The sequence below is a fragment of the Empidonax traillii genome, unplaced genomic scaffold (genome assembly GCF_003031625.1).
Source record: "Empidonax traillii isolate 1590-97213 ecotype Southwest subspecies unplaced genomic scaffold, ASM303162v1 scaffold89:size1181294, whole genome shotgun sequence".
In the NCBI taxonomy this organism is placed as follows: domain Eukaryota; kingdom Metazoa; phylum Chordata; class Aves; order Passeriformes; family Tyrannidae; genus Empidonax; species Empidonax traillii.
In genome coordinates this window covers 645,152-655,140 of record NW_020955282.1, presented here as the reverse complement: position 1 = coordinate 655,140, position 9,989 = coordinate 645,152, and the positions used below count along the sequence as shown (strand labels likewise).

Below are 9,989 nucleotides of genomic sequence, written 5' to 3'. Positions count from 1 at the left end.
CACTGCACTGTCACTGCAGAGACCCGGGTTCGATTCCCGGTCGGGGCCCCTCCCCGGGCAGATGGAGCTCGTTAGCCCATAAGGCAATCCATCTACGTCCTGAGGACCTCACTGCCACCGTCCAAGCGTGCTTGGCCCCGGCAGATGAACCTCAGGATTAAAGGGTGGGCTCAGTTCCGCGCACACTGTGTCTCACCTAAAAAATCCAATGCGCAGGCTGGAAGGTGGAAAGACCTTCCCCGGTTCTTCGTTCGCGAAGAGACTGGCCATTACAGGCTCATCTGGAGGGCTCTTTGCAGTTCTGGGCCCCCACAACTTAAGAAGGATGTGAACGTCCTTGGAAGTTTCCAGAGGAGGGGCAAAAAGCCGCTGCAAAGGGCAGGAAGGCATGCCCTGGGAAGAGGAGCAGCTGAGGACTTCAGGCTTGTCAGATTCTGGGAAAAGGAAACTCAGAGGAGACCTCATTGCTATCAGTGAGGAGGGCAAATGGACAGGGAGGAGCTGAGAAAGAAACAAAGAAAGAAAGAAAGAAATAGAAAGAAGTAAAAGAAAACAAATAAAGAAAGAAAGAAAGAAAAGAAGAAAGAAAAAAGGAAGGAAAGAAAAAAAGAAGTAGAAAGACAGACAGAAAGTAGAAATAAACAAAGAGAAAGAAAGAAAGAAGTAGAAAGAAAGAAGTAGAAATAAACAAAGAGAAAGAAAGAAAGAAGTAGAAAGGGAGAAAAGTAGAAATAAACAAAAGGAAAGAAAGAAAGAAGTAGAAAGGGAGAAAAGTAGAAATAAACAAAGAGAAAGAAAGAAAAGAAAAAAGAAAAGAAAAGAAAGACTTGTCCAGTACCACTGACCAATTCTGTTAAATTATGAGAATGTGTATGATGTTTCTATACTCTTTATGCATAACTGTTAAGCAAACAATAATGTGTCAGTTTTAAAGAGATTTAATAAATTATAAATAATTATAAATGTAGACTAATAATAAGCAGCTTGCTATATTGATATTCACCAGCACAGGAGAATGATCAGACTGCTTTATTTACCTGAAAAATCATGGACAAATATAAGATTGCTCTAAAAAATCAGTGTGCTAAAGAGAAGGAACTGGGGGTTAAATCCAGGTGCATTCATATCCTGTAAAGACAACATAAATAGATTCAAGTCAGAGCGCAGTGCCTAAGAACCAATAATAATGGAGATAATATATCCCCTTTATGTAGTCTGCATGACACTGTAAAAGGTTCAGGTCTCGAGGAACAAATTTGAATTATGAATTTTTACGTAGCAGTAGCTACCTATTTTCTTATGCATACCTTCCTCCGCAGTATTTTCTTATGATACAAGTTTCAAGAACTTGTAGGCCACTTACAATATCTGTGCAGCTGTATTGTGTTGCCAGGTTTTGGTGGTAGAGGCGGGGGGGCTACAGGAGTGGCTTCTGTGAGAAGCTGCCATAAGTTTCCCCTACATCCAACAGAGCCAGTGCCAGCTGACTCCAAGATGGATCCACTGCTGGCCACAGCTGAGCCTGACAGTGTTGGTGGTAGCACCTGTTGAATAACAGACTTAAGAGGCCAGAAAAAAGGACTTTTTGTGGCTGGGTTGGGGGGGGAAGGCTTTTAAGATTGTTTTATTTCTCACTCTTTGGCTCTTATCCTGTTAGTAATAAATGTAAGTAAGATTCCCACTTTGAGTCTGTTTTGCCTGTGAAGGTAATCAGTAAGGTACCTCTCCTAGCTCTTATCTCAACTCATGAATCCTTAGCTGTTTGGGGTTTTTTGTCTGTCCTCTGTCCAGTTGCAGAGGGGAGTGAGAGAGCGGCTTTAGTGGGTACCTGGCACCTGGCCAAGTTCAACTCACTACACATCTGCAACTGGAGAGAGGAGTGAGAACACATGAGAGAAAGGGCTTCGCAGACATCAAGGTTAGTGAAGAAGGAGGAGGAAGAGGTGCTCCAGATGCTGGAGCAGAGATTCCCCTGCAGCCCACGGGGAACACCATGGTGAGGTAGGTTGTCCCCCTGGAGCCCATGGAGGTCCACACTGGAGCAGTTATCTACCTGCAGCCCATGGAGGAGCCCACACCAGAGCAGGTGGATGCCCAAAGCAGGCTGTGACCCTGTGGGAAGCCCATGCTGGAGCAGTGTGTTCCTGAAGGACTGTACCCTTTGGAAGGCACCCACTCTGGAGCATTTTGTGAAGAACTGCAGCCTGTGGGAAGGTCTCACCTTGGAGATGTTCATGAATGACTGTCTCCTGTGGGAGACAGGGTATGAGTCTGAGGAGTCCTACCCCTGAGAATGAAGGTGCAGCAGAGACAACATGTGATGAATTGACTGCAGCCAACAATCCCTGTCCCCCTGCACCATCGGTGGGGGTGGAGGTAGAGAATTTGGGAATTAAGTTCAACTCAGAAAGAAGGGAGCAGTGAGGGAAAGATGTTTTTTGGATTTGGTTTTATTTTAGCTCATTATCCTACTTTGATTTTGATTGGTAATACATTGAACTAATTTTTCCCCAAGTCGAGTCTGTTTTATCCACAACAGTAATTGCTGAGTGATCTCTCCCTGTCCTTATCTCAACCCATGAGCCTTTTGTTATGTCTTCTTTGCCCTGCCTAGGTGAGAAGGGGAGCGATAGAGAGGCTTCAGTGGGTACCTGGCATCCAGCCAGGGTCAATCACCCCCCTTAAGGGTGATTTTTAAACAAAGTATTAAAAGCTGTGGGAACAAGATCACTATAAAAAATAACAGCTCATTTGAATAACAGTATCTCCACTGCATTGAATTTTGCTAGCATTGCAGTTGTGGCCATGTACAATATGATTACTTTGTAATCACGGGTAATAGAGATTTGGAATGTTTTCTTAGGAAGCTGCTTTATTGTCACATAATAACATTGATTTAAAATTTTTCTTCCAGTGTTGGTAACAGTGACATCTGCAGAGAGCAGTTAGTTTTGAACACTTGATACTCTCATCACAGCGGAGTTTAACAGTGAGTCAAGGACATCTGCCAGGTTCCTCCTACAATTTCAACAGAAGCTGGATTTGTTGAATTTTTTGGAACATGGTGATTTATTAAGTTTTCTGTTGCTGAAGGTCAAGGTCATTTCAATTAGTAATCCATTTCTTTTCTGAATCTGAAGTATTCTTCAAGTAACTGTAAAATTCATGTTTCACATATTAGTATTAATTTTTTTGTTGTTAAAAATGGAAACAAAAGAGTCAATTCAATAGCCCATAAATTATAATGCACTTACAGATAATGATTCAAGTGTCACCAGCTGGCAGTACTCACAGTGACCATAAACTGGGGATTGGGTCTTGTGAGTACCCATTGTTCTTCATATGAACAATGCTTGTTTAACTCCCAATGCAACGCTGTGTGGTTAACGAACACATGAAGCGAGGAGTATAATAGTCAATTAACTCGTGTAAATTTGCATGGTATTTTGCAAACTCAAAATCAAATATATTTCTTGCTTCTCAGATTCTGCAGTTTTGGTCCTTACTTCACTGAAGCATTTTTCTAACGTTCACAGAATCACAGAATATTCAGAGTTGGAAGGGACCCACAAGGATCACAAGTCCAGCTCTTAAGTGATTGGCCCTTATTGGGATCAACCCACAACCTTGGCATTATTAGCACCAGGCTCTGATCCACTGAGCTCATCTCAAGGTCTCTGAGCTAGAACTTCTCACGTGGCTATGCTGGAAGGATTTGACACAAAAGACAGAGGGAGACTTTTTTTACATCTTTTTATTGAACACGCAAGAGGTGCAGCAGTTAAGCAAAGGACAAAATAGTGAGCTGGAGATTCAGATACTAATGAATATTGAAATGTTGCCAAAGATCTGGTCCAACACAGAAGAGAATAAACAAAGGATTATTTAAGGTGTGGACATCAAACAAATGAGGTAAGAAGAATTAAGAAGAAAAAGCATTTTTTTCCCTGAGGAGCAAGTTCCTCCAAAGTTCATTCCTTAATTCACATTTCTGTCCATCTTAGTCCATAAATAGGTCAAAACTGAATTCACCTTGTGTATCTCCCCATAGCTAACTTTAGGCATTACATTAACATCTACACATCTACACCTCAGCTGGACATTTCACGCTCTCTTTACTGATAATTGAGAAGCACTGGCACTTTTACAGTATGATTCATCAGATCTCTGGGAGAGATGGAAAGAATCTGTGTGATTCCATTGATTCTTAAGTAATGTAAAGTTGGACACAGACATAGATTTCTGTATAGCAGGAATGTAATTTTCTTAAGACAAAGCCTTCTCTATGACTAAATTTTTAACACTTTCATACATCATATGTCTTCCAAAAAAATTAGTACATACTGAAGAAAATGAGAATTTTTTCCTGAGGCACATATTAAGCCTATGTTAAGTCATCTGCATTTAATAAATTAATTCCATGCAATGTCTGCCACTTCTAGTCCTCTAAAGATCTAGCAGATAATATCTTTTTTTTATAAAACATCATAAATTGAGTATTAATACAAATGAGGACATGGACCACTTATTTTAAAAAACTTGCTTAAAATCATTTAAGATTTGGAACAGTAGTGAGTTAGTATGTTTGTGCTTTTGTCTTTGAAAGCTAACTCACAGTAAGGCTGTGGTATGTTCCTAATGTCTGCTGGAAAGTGAATGTCCAGAAAAACCAAAGAGCTACAAAAATATAGAGTTTCAACATTTTCCAAGATTGGAAAACTACTGTAACCCACTAAATATGATCTAATGTTTTTTTTTTTGTCACTAGTAGAAGACCTCCATCTTGTATTGACCTGATGGTGCAGGGTCTTAGAATTTGTCTGGTTTTGTTTCAGCCTGCATTGATTTTAACTTCCTTTAACAGTTGTCTAGTAGCCAAATGACTACAACATGATGTGTTTTAGCTCAAGCTTGGTATATACATACTCACATATACTGACTCTTTGCTAGTTCAGTATGAAGGTTTTTAATAACAGGATGACTGAATCCAAGTGGCATTTTCCAGCGTTTGGACTAGCCACTCTAAGGATAAGTAGTATTGGAAACATTATAACCAGTTTCACATGACTATCTACCAAACCTGAGATACACTCAATTTATGATTCCTCTACACTGTGTATGTTTCCTTCTTTTTCAGCAGGGGATGGAGTATGCTACTTTTTTTCTTGGAAGTGTGTTGTTGAACACCAGTTGTACAAGTACACACACCGGCACATACATCCATGCACGAGTGCTTGCCTTCTTTTAAATGAGCTGAACACTTGCTCAAATTGCAGAGATGGAAGCGGTTCAGTGATCTGAGAAGGTCGAGCTCTTACATGCTTGGTGAGAACAAATACACTTGAAAAGACAGAAGTCATAAATAAATAACCTGAATGCTAACAATTGTCCCGGTATATTTGTTTACCTAAGCACTCTGGAGTGAGTGTTTTTTCCCTTGCAAGTTGGTTTTGCCCTAAAACTGTCTGACACTGCTTATTCTTCTTTTCCCCTCTCTCTGCACAGCTTGGTCATTGGTGTCATTTTACTACAGTACCTTTGGATTTGAAACCCCATGGCTCAGGAACACACAAAACTGGATCAGTAAGTGTGAAAAAGCTCTTAAGGCACATGCTCAGGTATGTACGTGGTTTGGCAAGAATTGAGTGGCAAAGGATGAGCTACTAAAGAGCTCCGACGGTCAAAGACCATGGACACCATGTCTCGGAAGGCCCAAGGCACTGACACAGGAGAACCAAGTCCTATGAGGGAGGAGTGGCTGAGGGAGCTGGGGTTGTTTGGCCTGGAGGAGGTTCAGAGATGACCTTATCACTCTCTACAACTACCTGAAAGGGTTTATAGCCAGGCAGGAGTTGTCCCTCCTCCCAGGCAACTAGTGACAGGACAAGAGGAAACGGCCTCGAGCTGCGCCAGGGGAAGTTCAGGTTGGTAATCAGGAAGAATTTCTTCAATGAAAGAGTGGCCTGCACAGGGAGGTGGTGCAGTCACCGTCCCTGGAGGTGTTTAAGGAAAGACTGGACGTGGCATTTGATGACACGGCCTAGTTCACGTGGTGGTGTTCGCTCACAGGTTGGACTCGACGATCTCAAGAGTTCTTTCGAAATCCGATCCTGCGATTCTGTGAAACGCTGCCGGGGGCTGCCTCCGGGGTGTATCCGACCGCACAGGGATCAACTACCGCGGGTGGAGGAGCCGCGGCAGCTCCGCGAGAGCCGCGTTTGGCCAGCACAGAGAAGGCGGCGGGGCCGGCCTGGAGCCGGGGTAGGCCTGTGCACGGCGCCGGGGAGCCCGGGCGGGGCGGGGGCAGTAGCAGTGGCACACGGAATTGGCACAGGGATAAAAGCTCATCCCGGGCCATGGAGACCCGCGGGCCGTGCCGGACACCGCCCCGCCCGCCTGCTCGCTGTACGGCAGTGTCGCGCCGCGCCGCCCGTTGGCGACAGCGGAGCGGAGGGGCCGTACGGCAGGTGCGGCGGGCGGGGGTCGGGGGCGCGGCGGGCGCGTCCGGGGGTACTGGGGCTGGGGGTGCGGCCCCGGCGGCGGGCGGGGCTCGGTGCGCCCCGGCGGGAGTGGGGGACGTCGCTCTTCGCCGCGGCTGGCGCGGGGCCGCCGTCCGGCTTCCCCGAGCGAGGGGCGGGAGCGCCGGGCCCGGCGGGCAGGCCCTGCCCCGTGCCACGCCGGTGCCCCGGGCCGGCGGCGGGGCCGGCCCTCGCGGGGTCCCCGCTGTGCCCACCGCGTCCCGCGGCGCGGGGTGCGTAGGGCAGGGTCGCTCCGCAGGGCCCGGTGCCGGGTGCTCCCCGTGCGCCTGCTGGGCTCGGCCGCGGCGTGCTCGTGGGAACGGCAGCGGCCGAGGGGGAAACTTGCGGGTGTCGGACGTGCTTCCAGTGCTTACCACGGCTAGTAATAAATGTAGGGAACTGGAAATGAAGGACGAAAAAAAACCAGCACGTGGTCACGCGGAACGTTTCTCCGTTTCGAGCACCACTTGCTTAGTTTCGGTTGCTGCTGGTGGTGAACTGACAGCTGTGCTAATAAACCGTGACAGTGTAAGGCTTGCACCAGAGGTGCTTCAGGAGTGCGTATCGTGTTGGAATTCAAATAATGCCTTTGTTCAGAACCTTTTATGAGCTCTGAATTTAGATTTTGTTAATTTTTTTTAGTGGATTAACATCTGTATAGACCCTCCAAGTCTTACGGCTTTTTAAACAACTAACTGGAAAGCGGTGCTACTAAAATGGAACTGGTAGCCTTAATTTTTGCATGGAAGAGATCTAATAGTCAAGCTTAGTTACTTTACTGAGGATAGAATTGACTTGAATTTAGTCAATGAGTAGGAAAAATATTGGAAATTCCAAGGAAATTGCAACAAAGGTTGCATATGTCCACATGGTAGGTTGCAGAGATTAACTTTTAGGAGGAAGAAAACCAAACCAACCATCAGTTCAGATGCAAACAAACCTTCCTGTGAAGACAGCATTGATTATATCAGTAAGGTGGTGTGTCTGATTAAACATGTGCTGGTTTTCAGCAGATTAATTTCCTTTGGATCTGACTTGCCTCTGGCCACAGCAGAATAAATTTGCATCATCTTAGAGTTATGTATGTAGATATGTGGAGAAACTCTCTTCCCATTTGTGTGGGAATACAGACCAACTCCCAGCTAGGCCTTTATGCATTGTAGAAACTAGTTTGAAATGTTAGACCTCAGTTTTCTCTAAAAGCTAGGACTTCGGAAGAGGTGGTGTCACTGGTTCCACTGGATCAGAGAGAAGGCAGGAAACTGTCAAATGAAAATATTTTCAGACACTTCTGTGTTTACAGAACTTGCTTTGAAGCTAAACCTGAAGCTCCTGGAGTGGGTCCATTGAAGGGCTATGAGGATGATTAAGGGGAAGGAGCATCTCCTGGGGAGTGGCTGGGAGAGCTGGGCCTGTTCAGCCTCAGGAAGAGACAACTTGAGAGGGGATCCCATAGGTGTCTATAAGTATCTGCAGGGAGGGTGTCAAGAGGATGGAGCCAGGCTCTTCTCAGTGGTGCCAAGCAATAGGACAAGAGGCAGTGGGCCTCACGATGCACAGGAAGTTTCACCTGTACTTGAGGAAGGACTTGACTGTATGGGTGACTGTGCACTGGAACAGATTGCCCAGAGAGGTTGTGGAGTCTCTCTCACTGGAGATACTCAAGAATGTCTGCACTGTGCAGTGTGCTTTAGGACAACTCTGCTTGAGCAGAGAGGTTGGACCAGATGATCCACTGGGCCCCTTCCAACCCTCTGATTATGGTTTTTTTGTAATTCTTGGGTAGGCTTTCTGTTGAAGAGGAGTACACGCTACTCTTTTTCACCTCTTTGTTTTCTTGTTCTTTCCTTTCTGCAGCTAACATGTATGTATTTGAAATATATCCTTCCAATACCTATATAACCCGAGTTTGTTTTGTGTTTCTTTGTTGGTAATTACATTTTTGGTCATTTTTGGTATCCTCCATTGCTTCCTTCTGGACTGGTATGTGTCTTTGTAGAGACAGGGTGCCCGACAAAGACACCACTACTCTGATGAAGTCTTGAATACTGACTACTGGAAAGGACAGCTTAGTATATTTTACTGCCTCACTCTTGTGTTTAAATATTAAATGTTTCCTGTCTTTCCATGTCCTTAATTCCAGTGTTACAAATGATGTGATGATTGTCACTCACTGTAGTCTGTAGATGAGTATCTGCAAAACTACAACTAATGTGTTGTTTCTTTGTATCCTCTATTTTTGTAGTTTCTTACCTTGCTTATAATATGTTTTACTGTTCATGTTGGATATGTTTTTTTCAAGACAGTCGTAATTTGGCCCCTAAAATAGATGCAGTCTCTTGCTTCTCAGTATCATTTACAGTTTTGTTAAGTGCAGTATTAATTCTGTTTTCAGAAAGAACATTTATAGTTGAAAAATCTTTTTTGTGCAGGGTTAATAGAAAATTTGTTCGTCATAAAGTCCCAGTGTACATTTCTGCAGGTTTGTGTTGAGCTACAACAATTCCTCTGAAAACTGTTAGCCTTTATAAATACTGAACTGATCTCCGGCTGGTCCATGTTATTACTGCGTGTTTCCTTCCTCTTGTCTTACATACTCATAGGAGCTGCTATTGGAGCGTAGAGGTGGTTGGGGGAAGGGAAGACACGTTGTCTTTTGCTGGTTAGTTACAATGTAAGGTTTATTTGGTAGCTTTAAAGTTGGGATTAATTCTAGCACATATTAGTGTTTTGACTGCTGAACAGGTTTCTTTCTCCCTCCTACGAAATTTCCCCATAGAAAATTGTGTTCTCATTACTCCAAATAAGAGCATAATGTTTTCCTGGTAAAATGTTTATAGTAATAATTGTTGAAATTGGTGTTGAGCACTTTCCAACCTACACATTTTCTTAAACTGAATTACGCTTTAATGTTCGAAGAAAGAACTGAAACCAGAATCTACTCTCTAGTTTAGACAAACTTATCTAATCGAAAGCAGTTTAACAAATTACCTATAAGGTGTACTTGGAAGTTGTTAGAAATATGATAGCTAATGTCTGAGATAAAAAGAGAAGAAAACAAGGGTAGGACCCACAAATGGATTGAGAGACATTAGGCTCCTAAATCCCAAACTGTAATCCTCAGAATCTCCGTTGTCATCTCTCCTATAGCTCTTTTGTTTTCAAACAAAGTGTTTGTCTAGTCTCTCCTGTAGCAGCCAGTAGCAGGTGCTTAGGTGATGTACTGAATAGAAATGGGAAACAAATCCGATTATAGCTTCACTTTCATATTACCTTTCAGTAGTCAGTGATTTAAATAACTGATTATCAGCTGTTGAGTTTAGTAGCTACCAAGGTATTTGATTTCCATTAATTCATCTAAGCATACTTGAACTTTTAGTCTTTTTGCCATCCTGTGGCAATGAATTCCTGAATTTAATTATGTTCTACACAGGAAAGGCATTCAATTTGGTACTATTTTCACCTTACTAT

At 43.8% G+C, this 9,989-nt stretch overlaps 1 protein-coding gene across 1 annotated transcript in view; it reads left to right on the top strand.

The window, feature by feature from the left end:
* The first annotated feature begins 6,419 nt into the window (after positions 1–6,419).
* Positions 6,420–9,989, top strand: part of ASCC3 (activating signal cointegrator 1 complex subunit 3) — a 255,756-nt gene continuing 252,186 nt past the window's right edge. Inside the window, exon 1 of the mRNA XM_027881455.1 lies at positions 6,420–6,467. The gene's annotated coding sequence lies outside the window, so the exon portion shown is untranslated. The remainder of the gene's footprint in view (positions 6,468–9,989) is intronic.